The sequence below is a fragment of the Hyperolius riggenbachi genome, chromosome 1, assembly GCF_040937935.1.
Source record: "Hyperolius riggenbachi isolate aHypRig1 chromosome 1, aHypRig1.pri, whole genome shotgun sequence".
In the NCBI taxonomy this organism is placed as follows: domain Eukaryota; kingdom Metazoa; phylum Chordata; class Amphibia; order Anura; family Hyperoliidae; genus Hyperolius; species Hyperolius riggenbachi.
This window is the reverse complement of record NC_090646.1, coordinates 69481978-69502287: the sequence shown is the minus strand read 5'-3', so window position 1 is coordinate 69502287 and position 20310 is coordinate 69481978. Positions and strand designations below refer to the sequence as shown.

General features: G+C 45.3%; 1 protein-coding gene across 11 annotated transcripts in view; it reads right to left on the bottom strand.

Annotated features, from left to right (window-relative positions):
- CTNNA2 (catenin alpha 2) overlaps positions 1 to 20310 on the bottom strand; it is a 3078224-nt gene that overhangs the window by 1083628 nt on the left and 1974286 nt on the right. Inside the window, exon 1 of one of the 11 annotated variants that reach the window (XM_068275069.1) lies at positions 18448 to 18493. The exons of the other annotated variants lie outside the window; for them this stretch is intronic. The gene's annotated coding sequence lies outside the window, so the exon portion shown is untranslated. Of the gene's footprint in view, positions 1 to 18447; positions 18494 to 20310 lie in introns of those variants that run through there. 11 annotated transcript variants of the gene reach the window in all.

Below are 20310 nucleotides of genomic sequence, written 5' to 3'. Positions count from 1 at the left end.
GCTTGCACAGAACTTCTAAATAATGTACTTCTAGGGGGTTTCAAAGGACAACCGAAGCGAGAGGGATATGGAGGTTGCTATACTCTTCTACCTTTTAGGCAATACTAGTAGCCTGACTGTCCAGCGGATCCTCTGCCTCTAATACTATTAGCCATAGACCCTGAACAAGCATGCAGCAGGAAAGATGTTTCTGACATGATTGTCAGATCTGACAAGATTAACTGCATGCTTGTTGTAGGTATTGAGGGGAAATTTGAGTGCCCGATAAATAGTAGGTGCTGGGTCCGCGGGTGCCCAAGTTTCCATGGGTGCCCATGACACCGCCCGAAAAATTTTGTTTTCTAATGGTTGTTTTTGCAGCGATTGGCGGGGAGGGTAGCGGTTAAGGTTAGGTGTCATGAAGGGTGGTTTTACGTGGGGGGGGGGGGGGGGGGGGTTAGGGGGCCTAGGCATGGTTGGGGGGGGGGGGGTTAAGGTTAGGCATGCGGGGCTGGTTAAGGTTAGGTAAGGTTAGATTTAGCTATAGTAAAATATCTGTATTTAATACTGATATTTTATGATCCTTTTTTACACTTTAATGGTAGAATATCAGTAATTTTACCGATATTCTACTATTGGCTTTCCTGGGCACCCAAATTTCCGGGCGCCCTTTTATTACTTACGCAGTGGCGGTGGTTTCCTGGAGATCACAGGAAGACTCTGCAGGATCCAGAGGTTAGGTAAGTATTTATTTTTTTGTATTATTTTTTGCCTCCGGTTTACTTTTGATACAATGTTGTGTGTAAACAGAAGCTGATTATGGAGCTTCTGTTTAGCTATGAGGTTCGGAGTTCCACCTTAAAAACACATGTCAGGGAACCTGAATAAGCGCATAACCAGAATAAATTGCATTCCTTCTCACTTATCAAGAGTCCTGCTTTAAAGGTCATTCAGAAGGGTCTCTTTATAGGTAAACACGAACCGCTAACGAGATCACCAGAGGATGTATGTGTGTCCTGCTGCTTCTTTAATTTGCCGCTGTCAGCCAGGCGCTTCCTAATAAAGATGGCAGCCTAGTTAGTTCCTCAGAAGATAATAGGAGGCCATTAGAGCTACCACCGATCATGGCTGGTTTTAGTCAGCAATAATTGACCAGGATCCCGGTAAGCAAGCTTTTGTTTCCCGCCGCCGCCGATGTTCAGCGCGGCACTTTTAGTCGATGAGGATATCCCCGAGCTTGTTAGCGAATACGATTTTTTTTTCTTTTCCTCAGCTGCAATTGAATATGTGCCTAATGTCCTTTGCCAGATTGCCGAAGCGCCGTGGTGATGCCGGAGCATTAGGATGGATTTATTGGGCTGGGTTCAGTCATTTCCATAAGCAGCGGTTTAACCTTCTCCTCGCTTCGCTGGGATGGCGTATTTACTCCTGATCGCCCCGGGAAAAGGCAAATCTCTGGGAGGAGATGTTCTGTTAACTCTTGTCTAGAGGTTCAAAAACAGTGCGATCTGCTTCTCCATCACAGTCTCTTAACCCTGATCAACTCTGTCTCTTAAAGTGGACCTGAACTCTTGCACATGTCAGAAGGAAAACAGAATGAATGCACTCTGTATGTATTTAGAGAGCCTAGCCTGTCTAATCCCCCTCATGTGTGACTAATCACCACTGTAATTTCATCTCTCAACTGTGTCAGCTGGCTGCCACAGCCAGAACAGTTAATATATAAAAACAGGATGTTAACAATATGGGCTTGATTTACTAAGAGGTGCTAACCTACTGAGCACGTCTATAGGCTTAAGGCGCGCTAACCAGGGTGCTAAGTAGGTTAGCAGCAGTTTTCTCAATCAGATTGTGCGCTAAGTACCGCGCGCAAAGTTTTGCACGCACAAAGTTCTATGCACGCGCTAAGTCCCATAGGCTTTAGTGGGCACTTCGCGCGGAGTGCCCTGCGCTCTGTGCAGTTCACGCGCAAAACTTTGCGCGCTGTACTTTGCGCACGATCACTACTTTTCACATTTCAACTGAGTTTAGACGTGCTAAGGGCCAGTGCTAAAGTTAGCACCGTTTTGTAAATCAAGCCCTATGTCTGCTTCCATGAAAGCAGGAAGCAGACACACTGCAGATTTATTGCAGGATTGGTAACAGCTGTAACAAAGAAATGTTTTACTTTAACCACCCTGGCATTCTATTAAGATCACTAGGGTAGCTGCACAGCAGTAATTTTTTTTTTTTTTTTTAAATCATGTAGCTAGCCTAGCGCTAGGCCGCTAGCTACATGATTCCCCCCTCCCTGCCGAATGCCTTCCACCCTTCCAATCGCCGCGGGCGATCAAACCCACCAGAAAATCCCATTCTGAACGGGATTTCCTTTAGGGCTTCCCCCGTCGCCATGGCGACGAACGGAATGATGTCAACAGGGAGTCCCGATCCACCCCTCTGCGCTGCCTGGCACTGATTGGCCAGGCTGCGCACAGGGTCTCGGGAAGGGGGGCCCTGTTACGTGGCGGGTAGCGGCGCATCGGCGGCGATCGTCCCCAACACGAAGCTAGAAAAGTGCTAGCTGCGCGTTTAAAAAAAAATATTACGAAAGTCGGCCCACTAGGGCCTGAGCGGTGCCCTGCGGTGGTAAAGGACGAGCTGAGCTCGTCCATACCGCCAAGAAGGTTAAAGGTTATTATTAGGGATGCTCATTCAAATTTACTGGAATTGAAATTTCCGCATTTACGATCAGAATTTGGAAATCGAAGAAAACAGGAATCGGTATTCCACGGAAACCTGATTTACCACAACTCGGTAATTTTAGGCAATCACAGAACTCTGAAGCATTGGGCCAATCAGAAAATGCAGAATTTTGCTGCAAAAAAATAATTTAAGACCAATCACTAGACAAAATTTTCATTTTCCGATTTTTTATTTTTTAAACTTTTTTTTTGCATTCTCTGATGCAAAAAGAATGACTAATGAAATACTCCTCAAAAATTGAAAATCTAAAAATAGAAAGTCAGAAATCGGAATTTCAGTGGAATCGGAAATGGGCATTTCCGAGCATCTCTAGTTATTATGCTGTTGTGTATCTTTTAGAGCAGAGAGGAAACCAGAGAAGTGCTGAGTTCAGGTCCGCTTTTAAGAATGGTCAGCTGGCCAGTGAATAGGAGTTAGTGTTTGGTTATATAAGCATACCTCCCAACTTTTTGAGATGAGAAAGAGGGACACTTAAGCCACGCCCCTGCCACACCCTTGATCACGCCCCATCACAACCCTAGTCACGCATACCATAAATATTTCATAAGATAAATATCTTGTTTTATAATTCAAACCACACTGGTCCTTTCTATCATGGTTCATTTTCCTTCATATTAACAATTTAAAATTAGTAATATATCAATTTAAAGGATGGGAATAAAGTTTAGAGTCAACCAAACACATTTTTTTAGTAGAGAAATATATATATATATTTACATAGAAAGAGGGACAAAGTCCTGAAACAGGGACAAATGAGGAGTGAAGAGGAAAAGAGGGACAGGGCTCCCAAAGAGGCACTGTCCCTACAAAAGAGGGACAGTTGGGAGCTATGATATAAGCACTGTTCTGTCACTGGGCTAATCCAATTTACCTCAGATTTTAAACAACTCTTTGAGCTGACACCGAGCCACACTAGATCCAGCAACGTCACCCCTTATGGCAGCTGTTTTCCTGTGTCTATTTCCAACATTGGTGCTGTAAAGTGTGAATGCCAGGCACAGTGGCGTAGCTAAGGAGCTGTGGGCGGAAGCAGGAGATTTGGGCGCATGAGACAAGTGGACAAAAAGGGCGCCCCATTCACTCCCATTATAAATATCGTTTAATGGGCGCCGAACAGGGAAAAAAAGGCGCCGGAGATTATTAACGTTTTACAAACGGCGCCCGGAGATTTTTAAGGTTTTATAACTGTGCTTGTGATGATTTAACTTTACAAAATGAGCCTGTGACGAATAACGTTTATAAAGATACTAAATCACTATTTGTAGAACATTTCTAAAACATTATTATCCACCCCAAAAAATTATTTACATTTTTTTATTTAATTTTTTTATTTATTAATGTTTGTAAAACATTATTATCCATAGGGGGTCTTAGGTTTAGGCACCACCAGGGGGGTCTTAGGTTTAGGCACCCCCAGGGGGGTCTTAGGTTTAGGCCCCACCAGGGGGGTCTTAGGTTTAGGCACCACCAGGGGGATCTTAGGTTTAGGCACCCCCAGGGGGTCTAGGGGTTAGGGATAGGTACAGGGAGGACTTTGGGGTGGTTAGTTTTAGGCACCACCAGGGGGGTCTTAGGTTTAGGCACCACCAGGGCGGTCTTAGGTTTAGGCACCACCAGGGGGGTCTTAGGTATAGGCACCACCAGGGAGGTCTTAGGTTTAGGCACCACCAGGGGGTCTAGGGGTTAGGGATAGGTACAGGGAGGACTTTGGGGTGGTTAGTTTTAGGCACCACCAGGGGGGTCTTAGGTTTAGGCACCACCAGGGGGGTCTTAGGTTTAGGCACCACCAGGGGGGTCTTAGGTTTAGGCACCACCAGGGGGTCTAGGGGTTAGGGATAGGTACAGGGAGGGTTTTTAACAAACGTAATTATAAGTTTCAGTATAGAAACAGGGAAGATTAACGTTTTAAGAATTGCCGATTTCATACACATTATTTAATGATTTATAAATTCTTAAAACACTATTTGTAAACAAAATTCTACACAATATTTTTTATAAACGATACACATTATTTAATGATTTATAAATTCTTAAAACACTATTTGTAAACAAAATTCTACACAATATTTTTATAAACGATAATACTGCTTATCCTTTACACTACGCGTCCTTTTTTCCTGACGCCCTTTTTTTATATACGCGGCAGTGGGCCCAGAATGCAAGATTTACAATGGGGCTCCCCAAGCACTCTATACATAACAATTGATACAGCGCACCAGACCTGCCAATGGCAACTACAGTGTCAGAGGTGCAAGAAGGGGATGGGGAACAGCTAGTTAATGATTACCACTATTCAAAGCATCTGTAGAAGTCATTATTATGAGCACAGGACCAATAGAGAGCTAATACTGTAGTTGAGGGAGAGCCCTTTGGGGCCCCTTTGGCCCAAGGGCTCTGATGCGGTCGCAACCTCTGCAACCCCTATTGCTACGCCTCTGGCCAGGCATAATTGGACAGGGTTAAGCTTTGTACACACGTGCGAGACATGTCACCTGGTGGGGATAGGTACAGTATCTGATCCCTCGGGTGACATTTTAGACCCGAGGCTGCAAGCTATTGATGTGTACTGTTGCAATGCATGAGGGGGGGGGGAGGGGGCAACGCAGTGATAAAGGAGTGATGTCACACAGTGGGCGTGGTAAGTGGGGAGAGCACTGCTCTCAGGCATTGCTCATCCACATCAATGGGCCGAGGCAGAGGCGAGGGAGGCTCCAGCCTCAGGGTGCAGTGTAGGACCGGGCGCACAGCTCACTCAGCTATCATTCCCCTATTGTGTTTGAAGCAGAGAGAAATAAGAAAAGGGGATACATGGCAGTGACTGCAAGCCAGGTAGCTAGAGTAAGGTATTGGGGGTTTGGGGGGTCCTGGAGCGCCTCTTAGTCTAATAGCAATTAGTGTGTGACGTCTGGGGTGGGAGGGATGGAGGGGCGCACTTGGGTGTCTCAGCCTTGGGTGATGGAGAACCTTGTCCTGGCTCTAGTTACGCCACTGTGCGGGTGACATGACTTTATCCTAAAAATGGTCTAAAATTAATTAGGAAAGCACACATTGCATTACTGATCAGGGCTTCGTCCAAGCAGTGAATTAGTATTTGTGCCATTACAGTTGCATGCATTGCATCCACACGAGGTATTTTTGCTATTGCACTAACTTCTCAGGGTCAGGGATTCGATCTACAGACCAATTTGACCCAGGTGACTTTTGGAAACTTCTGCCACATAATAGCAGCAGCCTTTTTTCTAAGTACACTTTAGATTTGCTGGATCTTCTATACTAGCTGATGTTTTCCAACCATCGCTATACCTGGAAAAAAAATCTGGCCTTATGTAACATGATAAATAATAACTGAACAGAGCTTAGAATCTGTCTTCCTATGTAGTATTTCTATAACGCTATGCCTCACTCTAAATAGCAGCATCCTTCCATCCATTTGCTGATAACATGAGGGGAGTGATTTCATTAGCCTGAGAGTGTTTTCACATAAGTCCAGATATTTCATTACTATCTATTTTAGCTCAGTGTAGACTGTATACCAGCATAGTGTATAATGTCCCAAAGCGGGCAACTCGGGTGCCTTGTACGTCATTTCACTTGGGTGCCATGTTAGGAAGGAGATTTAGGTATAGCTCATCAAGGGAGAGCAACAACAAAAACATCTAGATGAAAGTGTCATAGTAAAGCAGATAGTAGAATATCAGTTACAGGATGATTGAAGACAAAACAAATCACATTTATATTGCACTTTTCTCCTAGTGGACTCAAAGTGCCAGATCTGCAGCCACTAGGGTGCACTCAGTAGGCAGTAGCAGTGTTAGGGAGTCTAGCCCTAGGACGCCTATTGAATAGGCCCAGGCTTACACAGGAAGAGAGAAGATTCAAACCCTGGTTGCCAGTGTCAGAAGCAGAGCCCATAACCAGTACAATAACTAGTAGTACACGATCCAGCCACCAGTACACTATCCAGCAAACCAGTAGTACACTATCCAGCCACCAGTACACTATCCAGCCATCAGTACACTATCCAGCCACCACCAGTACACTATCCAGCCACCCCACCAGTACACTATCCAGCCACCAGTAGTACACTATCCAGCCACTAGTATACTATCTAGCCACCAGTACACTATGCCGCCACCAGTACACTATGCCGCCACCAGTACACTATCCAGCCACCAGTAGTACACTTTCTGTCCACCAGTACACTCTCCAGCCACTAGTAACCTATCCAGCCACCAGTACACTATCCAGCCACCAGTACATTATCCAGCCACCAGTACACTATCCTGCCACCAGTACACTATCCAGCCACTAGTACACTATCCAGCCACAACCACCAGTACACTATCCAGCCACCAGTACACTATCCAGCCACCAGTACATTATCCAGCCACCAGTACATTATCCAGCCACCAGTACACTATCCAGCCACTATTACACTATCCTGCCACCAGTACACTATCCAGCCACTAGTATACTATCCAGCCACCAGTACACTATCCAGCCACCAGTACACTATCCAGCCACCAGTAGATTATCCAGCCACCAGTACATTATCCAGCCACCAGTACACTATCCAGCCACTATTACACTATCTAGCCACTGGATTAAACCTGTTGCAGGCAGATTCTGGAACATCCGACTGGTTTGGGGAGTTTGTGAGACAAGTTTGTAAATCAACATCTTCAGCATGACATCAACGGCGACAGAGTGGAAGTGTATTGTTTTCATACTTTTACACTTTTTATACTTATTACTTTCTTATACCTTTACCATTTATGCCTAAACTGTTAAACTGTCGTTGCTAATAATATTGTTGCAATGGTATATATATATATACACCCAGGGCCAGTTCTAGACTTTTTACTGCCCTAGGCAAACATTATGAGGAAGCTAACACCCCCCCTCCCTCCCCCCCAACTGAGGGGATCGGTGATCCCACTGAAGGATAGGAATCTCCTATGAGCAGAGCAGAATCATCCACCAGGCAATCTAGGCAGGTGCCTGGGGCCTAGTGGGTGTCTAGGGGCCCACCTGCCATCTTCTCTGACCTCTCTGCACTTCAGCTTACCAATAAGACGGGGCCCTGAATCCTCTACCATGCCTATGGCTCCATTACATCGTACTCCATCTCTGCCTGTGAGTCATGCTGCAGACAGCTCCGAGAGTAGGATGAGATGTGCTGCGGATAGCCGAGGCTGCCTTCTCTCCAATGAGTGGCTGCTGTCTCTGCACCACAGCGGGGATGGAGTGATAAGCGTAATGACCTAATTACCATTACGCAACAGTTCACGTAATACGCAAAATTACGTTTATGGCCGTAATCGAAATTTTGCGAATTTTACGAAATTGCGCAACATTTGCGTTTATGGGGAATTTCGTAATTACGATTGCTTACATAACACAAACAAATCAGAATTTTGTGTTTAACACAAAAATTCATCTTTTCTCGAAATTGTCTTCCAGTCTAGAACCTCCTGATACATTTAAAGCGACAGCACTTGCAGGGACATTTGCATTATGAGATATTGCAAGGCCCAAAACCAAGTGTCTCAGTATGACTGCAAAGTGCACCTTGACAAAAAGCACCCTTCTTAGAAGTGGCTGCAGGTAAAGCCTTCTGATAAATTTAAAGTGACAGCAAGTGCGGGGACCTTTGCATTATCAGATATTGCAAGGCCCAAAACCAAGTGTCTCAACACGACCGCTAAGTGCACCATGGCAAAGAGCACCTGTCTTAGAAGTGGCTGCAGATAGAGTCTCCTGATACATTTAAAGCGACAGCATGTGCAGGGGCCTTTGCATTATCAGTAATTGCAATCAGTATCTGCAATCAATTAGTGACTTTCTTGAGTTTAGACATTACCTAAATGTGCACAATTACTGTTAGAAACAAAATGATGTCCATTTTCGTAATTAAAATGACTTTGTTTCTATAGGAAACACAAAATTACGAAATTTCGTGTTAAGAGCGAACTTGCGGCAAAACGCAAAATTACGAAACCGAAATTTCAGTTCCGGAATTTTAAATGACAGTTTGTATGGCAATTACGAAATTACAAATTTGTGTCGTAGCGGCAAAATTTGCTTCCGTAATTAAGGAAACACGAAATTACGAACAATTTCTGCTCAGCACTACAAATCAGATGAATTTGGAGCAAGGCACAGAGTGCCTAAATTGGGTGCCGCTATAACACTAATGCTATAGTACAGCCAGTAACATATAGTGCGATAGCCGGACTTGATATTGTAGTCATATGTCCATTGTAGTCTATGGCTAATTTAGGGGGAAGCCAGTTAACTTATCTGTATGTTTTTGGAACATGGGAGGAAACCAGAGTGCCTGGAGGAAACCCACACAGACACGGGGAAAACATGCAAGCTCCATGCAGACAGTGCCCTGCCTGGGACCCAGCGCTGCAAGGCGAGATGACTGTCCACTACGCCACCAAGCTGCACATAACTATTAAATTATATTGCTGCGCCCAAATTTCCTTGTGGCACAACTAAATGATTCAGCCCTGGGTTCCAATCTGTCGTGGGTCTTTCAAATGCATACAAACAAAAATGGCGCATGGATATTTGTGGTGGGCACCCAATAATCTCGACAGTAAAATATCGGTATTTAAAGGAATACTGTAGGGGGGTCGGGGGAAAATGAGTTGAACTTACCCGGGGCTTCTAATGGTCCCCCGCAGACATCCTGTGCACACGCAGCCACTCACCGATGCTCCGGTTCACTTCTGGAATTTCATACTTTAAAGTCTGAAAACCACTGCGCCTGCGTTGCCGTGTCCTCGATCCCGCTGATGTCACCAGGAGCATACTGCGCAGGTCCAGTATGGTCTGTGCCTTCGCCGTGCGCTCCTGGTGACATCAGCGGGAGCGAGGACACGGCAACGCAGGTGCAGTGGTTTTCAGACTTTAAAGTCTAAAATTCCAGAAGTGAGGCGGGGCCGGAGCATCGGTGAATGGCTGCGCGGGCACAGGATGTCTACGGGGGACCATTAGAAGCCCCGGGTAAGTTCAACTCATTTTCCCTCGACCCCCCTACAGTTTTCCTTTAAATACCGATATTTTACAATGACTAAACCTAACCCTACTCTCACACTGAACCCTCCCACCCGACGCCTAACCTTAACCACCCCTCATCCCCACACACACACTACCTGCCTGACGCTTAACCCTAACCCTCCCTCCCCTCCCCCCCCCCCCCCAACCAACCCCACCGCCAGAAAAAAAATGTAATAAATAGGCTCCTTTAGAAATATCGGCATTGAGCTATACTTTTGGATGCCTGATAAATAGTGGGCGCTGTTCTGACGCTAGCGGGTGCCCAAATTGCCTCATATGGCTCCCAACACCACAACGGGCTACAAGTGATGGATGCGGCGACGCTAACATCTCCCATCACGTCTGCTTATCCGAAGTCTCCGAGAAACGTTCTGACTGGGTGCAAAGTGTAATTATTGCTTCCATGGCCTGATTAAGTTCTCTGCAGCGATACGCCAGGATTTTTCATTTTAAAAAAGAAAAAAAGCGAATCAGATTAGGTGACAGATTTCTGTTCCATTCCGCTGACAGCTCCATGTCAGACGCGTCACTTCCACGCAGGGATGTCTGGCAGGCTGCTCTGATGCATTTCCATGTGCTTCCAAATGTGTGAGAAGTGTGTGAACTTGGACTTCTAAGTCACAATGATTATTGGTGGGGCTTGCAGAGAGTTCAAATCAGTGATTGAATCTGCTGTACATCAAAAGTAAGCATCGACTAGTGTATGGCTAGCCCGGCTGTGTTCCCTTTTTTTTCTCTTTCCTGTAAGGGTTAAAGCTATGTACGCACTGGTGATTGTCGTGTATCAGTGATCGGAAAACGGTCCCTCCGACAGTAAATCAGAAACAGATGCTGTACAGACACATCTCTAGCCTTCTAGATAGCAATGCATTCTGTTACTATTGGGGGGGGGGGGGGGGGGGGCAGAGGGATGACGATTGATGGTTGACTGATCAGCGCATCATGTTGGATCCTTAAGTGGCCGTACTACATTGTACACACATTAGAATGGCAAATGATTGTGAGTCTAAGCGGTCCAGTTATCCATTTTGGTGAACTTTCAATATCTACTGATATATTCTTTGTTTTTAAATTGTAAATAGTGTAAATTACCGTGATAAAATATGGGTATATATTAAAGATATTTTACTACAACTAAACCTAACCCTACTCTCGCATAGAACACTCCCTTCCATGATGTCTAACCATAAACCCCCCTTCCTGATGCTTAACCCTAAAACCCCCTTTGCTGACGCCTAACCCTAAAACCCCCTTCCTAAAGCCTAACCCTAAAACCCACCTTCCTGACGCTAAACACTACAACCACCCTTCTTAACGCCCCACCCTAAAGCCCCCCTTCCTGATGCCTAACTGTAAAATCCCCCTTCCTGGCACCGAACCATAAAATCACTCTTCCTTAAGTTTAACTTTAACCCCCCCCCTTCCTGATGCCTAACCCTAAACCCCCCTTTATGATGCCTAACCATAAACCCCGCTTCACGATGCCTAACCCTAAAACCCCCCTTCCTGACGCCTGACCCTAACCCCCCCCCCCCCTTCCTGAGGCCTAACCCTAAAACCCCCCTACCGCTGGGCGGGCGCTCTGCCGACAGTGGAGCGTGTGTACAGTCTGTCGGCAGACTGTTAAGGCTGTTTCTGAACAATCTGCTCAGCAGATCATTCAGAAACAGCCTTATCAGTCTGCCAACAGACTGTACACACGCTCTACTGGCGGCTGAACGCACGCCCAGCAGGAGGGTCTGATGGACCCATCGTTCATTACAGTAGTGCGTGTGTATGCACCTTTAGGGCTCGATTCAAAAAGCGGTGATAACCCAGTTATCACGCCTAAAAGACTTTAGGCGTGATAACCATTGCATCACGCTGGTGAAAAGCCCCTTATCACGCCTAAACTCAGTTTAGGCGTGATAAGTTTAGGCATGATAAGTTTAGGCGTGATAAGGTTAGGCGGGATAAGTTTAGATAAGTTTAGATCGCGCGCAAAGTCCTGCGTGCAAAGCAGCGCCATTAAACTCTATGTGACGTTTCGCACGCACCAGACTTTGCGAGCACAAAACTTTTGATCAGTTGTGCACTGCGGTGCTAACCCAGTTGGTGTTATAGTTTTCACGCCTAAACTTATCACGCCTAAACTTATCACGCCTAAACTGATAAAGGGCTTTTCACCAGCGTGCTAACTGTTAGCACACTTTTGTGAATCAAGCCCCCAAGTCTTTGAACTGTCACTCAGTTTTGACAAATTGGGACAATGTGAGTCTGCAAGCAGAGTGGACTTCCCACCAGGCACCTGGAAAGGGACATGATAAGTTGGTCCTTCTCATCACCCAACAATCTATACGTTGAAGAATGCTGGACTCCTTCCCGTCTATGGTAGAGAAGGATAGAAATGTAGAAGATACGAAGAAGAGAAGTTGCCACAGCAACAAGTCTGCAGCTCATTAGGGTAATTTTTTTTCCTCCTAAAGAGACACTGAAGCGAAAAAAAAATTATGATATAAAGATTTGTGTGTGTAGTACAGCTCAGAAATAAAACATTAGGAGCAGTGAAGTCTAATTTTTCCTGTCACTAGATGGAAGCCTTGAGCTCCATCTATGATACGACAGCCTTATGCAGACCTGCAAAGGACTTCTAATAAGTTTGTCCTATTTAGGCCACCGTATCCAGGAAGTGCTACTCCCCATGCGTCCCATGCTGGATTGAACTGTAACCCAGCATGTCATTGGCCGCCCTTGGTGGAGAGGAGGCGGTGCCTTTAGCAGCAATTGGCTGCACGCTGATCTGTTTAGGATTTAAACTGACAGCAAACAGCCGCCCTCCGCAGCCTCCGTAGAAGCGCATCTGCGCGAAACGGCCGTAAGGCTCTCATCCCCCAGCACCCACCGCACAGCTTTACCAGCAAACCGGTATGTTACGTCTCAAATTGCATACAATTGAATCCACGATGTTGCACCATGTGTTATGAATAAAGAAGCAGTTTACAGCAGTGCCGGCATTTCTCATCCTTTTCTCTGCCTGCATATGAAGTCTAATGTTTCCAGTACAGGAAGAGTTAAGAGACTCCAGTTGTTATCTATGCAAAAAAGCCATTGAGCTTCAGGTCAATAGTTCACAGCCTGCTCTGTTTAGAGTGCTGAGTGTTGTGTAAACTGCAAATATTAGAGAATGATGCAATGTTAGAAAAAACACTAAGTAACTGAAAATAAAAATATGAGAATATTTTCTTTGCTACTAATCTTCTAGTAATTATCTGTACTACACCACCAATTCATTATCTATATATATAAAATCGGATGTGTGTATGTGTGTGTGTGTGTGTGTGTGTATGTATGTATGTGCCGCGATCACTCGAAAACGGCTTGACCGATTTGAACGAAACTTGGTACACAGATCCCTTACTACCTGGGATGATATGTTCTGGGGGGTCTCGCGGCCCCCCTGCACACCTGGGCGGAGCTACAAACAGCAAATCAGATTTCATCCATTCAAGTCAATGGAAAAAATGTAAAAGGCTGCCATTCTCACAGTAATCAAGCCAGAGTCCCCACACTTGGCACAGTTGGTCACTTCGTGACCGAGGTTACAAATCCTGGAAAAGTGGGCGGGGCATAAAACAGCCAATCAAATTTCAGCCGTTCATTTTAAATAGGAAAATGTAAACTGCGGGCATTCTTACACTGTTAATCGCAGGGTTCTCAAACTTGGCACATTTGGTCACTGGGTGAATGTGATTAAGATTCAAGAAAATGGGTGGAGCCTACAACAGCCAATCAAAATTCACCTATTGATTTTCAAGGGGTATATTTAAACTGCTGCTATTTTTACACTTTAAATGGCAGAGGCTTCAAACTTGCTACAGTCGGTCATTGGGTGACTGGGGTCCAAATTCACTAAAGGGGCGGGGCCACATACAGCCAATCAGATTTCCTTGGTGGATAAACTGCTTCCATTCACACATTTTTGATGCCAGGAACCTGAAAGCTCACACAAAGAGTGACTGTGTGTCAATGTTACAAAAAGTGGGCGGAGCCAAAACAACTTTTACTGGGAAAATATAAACTGCAGCCATTCTTACACCGTTAATGGCAGGGTTCTCAAACTTTGCACAGTTGGTCATTGGGTGACTGAGATTAAGATTTTGGAAGGTGGGTGGAGCCTACAACAGCCAATAAAAATTCACCTTTTGATTTTCAAAGGGAATATTTCATCTGCTACCATTCTCTTATACTGTTAAAAGCAGATTCCTCAAACCTGGTACAGTTGGTCACTGGGTGATTAGGGTCCAAATTCAGAAAGGGGGCGGAGCCACAAACAGCCAGATTTGTTTATTTTTCAATGGGAATATACAAAGTATTGATACCAAGGACCCCAAAGCTGATAAACTTGATAATTAAGTGACTGTATGTCAAGGTTTGAAAAAGTGGGCGGTGCCAACAACTACATTTTTAACATGGCAGGGTTCCCAAACTTTACACAATTGGCCACTGGGTGACTGGGATGAATATTCAGAAATGTGGGTGAAGCCTACAACAGCCAATCAAAATGTACCTATTGATTTTCAAGGGGAATATTCACATTCCTACCATTTTTACACTGTTAGTGTCAGAGGCCTCAAACCTGATACAGTCACAGACTGGGTGACTGTGGTCCAAATTCACTAAAGGGGTGGAGCCACAAATCAGATTTGTTAGATTAATTTCAGCCATTCTGTTATTGGCAGGGTTCTCAAACGTGACACAGTTGGCCACTGGGTGACGGACTAATATTCAGAAAAGTGGGTGGAGCCTACAGCAGCCAATCAAAATTCACCTTTTGATTTTCAAGGGGAATATTTACATTGCTGCCATTCATGCACTCTTAATGGCAGAGGCCTAAAATCTGCTACAGTCAGTCACTGGGAGACTGGGGTTTAAATTCTGAAGGAAGCGGGCCAAAAACAGCCAATCAGATTTGTTTAATTTCATTGGTAAAATGCAACTTATTGATGCCAAAGACACCAAAGCTCATAAAGTTGGTCATTAAGTGACTGTATGTCAAGATTAGAAATAGTGGGCGGAGCCAAAAACAACTAACTTTTTACATGGGAAAATGTAAACTGCAGCTTTTCTTACACTGTTAATGGCAGGGTTCTCAAACTTCACACAGTTGGTCACTAGGTGACTAGGATTAATATTCGGAAAAGTAGGAGGAGCCTACAAGAGCCAATCAAAATTCACCTATTGATTTTCAAGGAGAATACTGAAACTGCAGCCATTCTCACACTGTTAATAGCAGAGGCCTCAAACCTGCTGCAGTCGGTTGTTAAGTGTCTGGGGTTCAAATTCAGTAAAAGGGCGGAGCCAAAAACAGCCAGATTTATTTGCTGTATAAACTGCTTCCATTAGCACAATGTTGATGCCAGGAACCCAAAAGCTCACAAACTTGGTCATTGAGTAGTGACTGTGTGTCCAGGTTACAAAAAGTGGGTGGAGTTAAAAACAGATTTTTCTGGGAAATTGTAAACTGCAGCCCTTCTTCACTGTTAATGGCGGGGTTCTCAAACTTAGCATAGCTGGTTACTGGGTGACTGGGAATAATATTCAGAAAAGTGTGTGTAGCCTAAAAATGCCAATCAAAAATCACATGTCACTTTTCAAGGAGAATATTAACCACTTTACCCCCGGCGGTACGAATTTCTCCGTCCCTTTTTTCCCTACTAAAAAACCAGGGACGGAGAAATCCGTACCTTCCGCGCTCCCGCCGCTGTCCGCGCTACCGCCACTCGTGCGCGCGCACCCGCCACTCGTGCACGCCGCCGCCCGCTTGCCCGGAGATCAATGAACGGGAAAATCCATTCCCGTTCGTTGATCTAAGCCCCCGCAATGATCTGCTGCTTCTTTCAGAAACAGCGCGATCATTGTGATTCTCCCAGCCTCCTACTGCTTCCTGTAAGCGTCCTTCCGGTCGCTTACAGGTCGCATGTAAACATACTCACTGTGGCCATCTTGTGTCCAAATAGTAAACTACACCCTAATGCATTTTACACATACAAATAAATTGTTTTACATAATAAATTAACTCATTACCTCCCACACTCCCCATTTTTTTTTTTTTTTTTTGTAATTTAAAAAAAAATATATATATATATACAATAAAAAAAAAAACATAAATAGTTACCTTAGGACTGAACTTTTTAAATATTTATGTCAAGAGGGTATAACACTGTTACTTTATAAACTACGGGCTTGTAATTAGGGATGGACGCAAAACTGAAAAAAATGCACCTTTATTTCCAAATAAAATATTGGGGCCAAACATTGTGATAGGGACATAATTTAAACGGTTTTATAATCGGGAATAATGGGCAAATAAATTTCATGGGTTTTAATTACAGTAGCATGCATTATTTAAAAACTATAATGGCCGAAAACTGAAAATAATAATTTTTCCCACATTTTTTCCTATTTTCCCCATTAAAACACATTTAGAATAAAATAATTCTTGGCATAATGTCCCACCTAAAGAAAGCCTAATTGGTGGCGGAAAAAACAAGATATAGTTCATTTCATTGCGATAAGTAATAATAAAGTTATAGACGAATGAATGGAAGGAGCGCTGAAAGGTGAAAATTGCTCTGGTGGTCAGGGGGTAAAACCCCTCAGTGGTGAAGTGGTTAAAATTGCTGCCATTCTTGCACTGTTAATGGCACAAGCCTCAAACCTGGTACAGTTGGTCATTGGGTCACTGGGGTTCAAATTCAGAAAAGGGGACAGAGCCACAAACAGTGAATCAGATTTGTTTCATTTTATGGGAAAATACAAATTATTGTTGCCAAGGACCCCAAAGCTCACAAACTTGGGCATTGAGTAGTGACTTTGTGTCCAGGTTACAAAAAGTGGGCGGAGCCAAAAACAAATTTCACTGGGAAAGTGTAAACTGCAGCCCTTTTTACACTGTTTATGGCAGGGTCCTCAAACTTTTCCCAGATGGTCACTGAGTGACTTAGATTAATATTCAGGGAAGTGGGTGGAGCCTATAATAGCCAATCAAAATTCACCTGTTGATTTTCAAGTGGAATATTTAAATTGCTGCCATTTTTACACTGTTAATAGCAGATACCTCAAACCTGCTACAGTTGGTCATTGGGTGACTGGGGTTCAAATGCTGGAGAGGGGTGGAGCCACAAACAGCGTATCTGATTTAATTTCTATGGGAATATACAAATTATTGATGCCAAGGACCCCAAAGCTCACAAACTTGCTCATTGAGTGTGCGTTAGGGTTAGAAAGTGGGCGGAGCCAACACCAGTCAAATACATATCCAGGCAACGCCTGGTCATCAGTGGGTGGAGACAAATACAAATTTCACTGGGAAAATGTAAATTGCAGCCATTCTTACACTGTTAATGGCAGGGTTTTTAAACTTTGCACAGTTGGTCACTGGGTGACTGGGATTAATATTCAGAAAAATGGGTGGAGCCTACAAAAGTGAATCAAACTTCACCTATTGCTTTTCAAGGGGAATATTTAATTGCTACCATTCTTACACTGTTAATGGCACGGGCCTCAAACCTGGTACAGTTGGTTATTGGGTCACTGGGGTTCAAATTCAGAAATGGGGTGGAGCCACAAACAGCCAATCAGATTTGTTTCATTTCAATGCGAATTACTGATGCCAAAGACCCCAAAAGCTCACAAACTTGGTCATTAAGTGTGCAGAGCCAACACCAGCCAAATACATTCCCGGGCAACGCCAGGCAATCAGCTAGTATCATATATTTTTTTCGCTTCAGTGTCTCTTTAACCTCCTTGCCGTTCTAATTATTTCCTGTGCAGCGGGAGGTTATTTTTTTTATATATATATATATATATATTTTTTTTTTAGCATGTAGCTAGCCTAGCGCTAGCTACATGCTTCCCCCCTCCCTGTGGCGTCCGCCCAGCCCCTCCGATCTTCTCCGGCGCATAATCTCAACAGGAAATCCCGTTCTAAACGGGATTTCCTGTATGGGCTTCCCCCATTGCCATGGCGACGATCAGACTGACGTCATTGACATCATGACGTCAGACAGAGTCCCGATCCACCCCTCAGTGCTGCCTGGCACTGATTGGCCAGGCTGCGCAAGGGGTCTGGAGGGGGGGGGGGGACGGCGTGGCGGGTAGCGGCGGATCGGCTTCGAGCGGCGGCAATCGGATGTTACACGCAGTTAGCAAAGTGCTAGCTGCATGTAACAAAAAAAAATTATGCAAATCGGCCCAGCAGGGCCAAAGCAATTCTCCGCGGCCTGTTACCCCGAGCTGAGCTCGGGATAACCGGCAAGGAGGTTAAGAGAAAATAAAAGAAGAATTCTGATCGGTTGCTATGGGCTGCATCTTGGAACCTTGTTCCATTTCATTTGAAGTGAATCCATACCTCCCAACTTTTTGAGATCAGAAAGAGGGACACTTAAGTCACACACTCACTTGTTGCATTGTGGGAAATAACAGCTGTTTACAACTGCCAAAAATGCAAGCAGCTTCTCCTTCCGGTGACATCACCTGCCAGCAGTAAAAATGTCACCATGTGATAAATGTCAGAATGTAAATCGGGGAGAGATGGCGCCTGAGTAGGACGCCTTGGCACACAGAGCTCCGGCTCTGTGCACTATTTCCCCCCCCCCCCTTCCCTTTGTGGCTCACCTATGCTGGGAGGTCAGAGGAGTTCCCCCTGCTCTCCTCATCCTGGGGAGCCTGGGCACGCTGGGCTAAGGACCCTGGATCACCGTCATCGCATCGCCACATCGGGGCTAGTCACATGGACCACACACAGGACTCTCAACCGCCGCGGAGGAACAGGCGCTGATGTGGCCGCTCTGGTGAGGACAGGACACACTCGTCATCAGAGCTGGCTGCTGCCAGGGAACGGGCCGTCCCACTGCCGGCTGCAGAGCGGAGGTACAACATCTACAGTACTTCCTGGCTCCTGCATGCATGAGGCCTCCACGTGGGCAGCTACACCGCCTCTGCCAGGGGAACCAAAGGACACCGCCCACAATTAAAGGCACAGGGACTGCTTCACCACCGCAGAGGGGCAAATGTTTGAGCCCTAGCTTCCATCCTGGAGCCCTCTGCCTGGAGCCTGCTGCCACCATCTTGTCCACCCTCACTGCTGTGTCCCACTGCTGCTGCTCAGGTCACACAACCTGCTCCAGGGGACTGACCAGCACTCAATCAAGCCACAGTCTCAGACCAGGGCCCTAGCAGCAGGTCCAATACAGCCCCCAGCCTCACAGAGTTCCAGGGATTGCAGCCACTCATCGACCCCAGCCACTCCAACGCCACCAGGATCCACAGCAGACACATCCCCTAACATCAGGCACCAGTCTCAACAGCAGACAAAGCGACGCAGCCAGCCAGTGGGACACTAACTGATCACTAACTGACCGACCAGGTTACGCCACAATCCTAAGGGGACTCACCTCTTTTTTTCTCTCCTCTCTCTTTCCTAGGGTTAGACTGGGGGGCATCTGATTCAAAGCATTGCCGCAAGGCGTTTTGAGTGCCATAGACGGCAGCGGATTACCCCCCTGGTCTTACCCCTGGGTTCATCTTTCACACATCACTCTATCTATGCTATATCTCTATGCCTTGTATTGCACTGTACCTACTGTATGTATTTACTGTATATACCTGTATGTATGTATGTACTGTATGTATATATTGTATGCTAAATGCACGATGCTGCTATTGTACCACCACCCTGTTTGTGCCAAAACCAATTCCGGGTACGACTCACGTTGTACTTGGCGAAATAAACTTGATTCTGATTCTGAAAGGTTTTACAATGAGCAAACACTGACTAAATCAATTTATACATAATTATTGTAAAAATTAAGCACATTATTTTCACTGGAGTTCCTCTTTAAACTGTTTCCTTACTCTAAATACACCTCTCTGACACTGCAGCCATCCTTGGTTTTGGGGCTCCATATCAATGCAGTGCTTGGGGCCCCATATAAAACTCAGATTGGGGCCCTAAGCTCCCTAGTTACGCCACTGTACAGAGCATCATAATTACAGCCAAAAAGGGTTCACTAACTCTGTAAACATTTACATGACACCCTTGTCTGCCCCTCATGATAGAAACTGGAGTGGGTGTCATGACACATATGTATATAGCATGATGGAGCTTTGACAATACAATGTACTTTGAGGTATCTAGAAAATCTTGTCCTTCAGGTAAAGTGCTCAAATATATAACACTGTGTACAGTAATGCACAAATACAACTAACTCTATTGCTCTTAGGGAAAAAAGCCTTCACAGTATTATGGAAGAGAATGTATAGTCCAGAGGGGACACATTACTAAAGCCTTGTAGACACTTTTGAGTTTTGTCAACCCGAATGCTGTAAAGGTGGCAGATTTAGAGCAATCGTTGTACAGAGTCTGTCCCCGCACACACAGCATCTCTGCCTGCACGCCGTGTGACTGGCTGCCTGGCCTGCCCCAAGAAGACTAAGTCGCTCCCAGTCCCTCCACACAGCATGTCTGCCTGCAGGCCG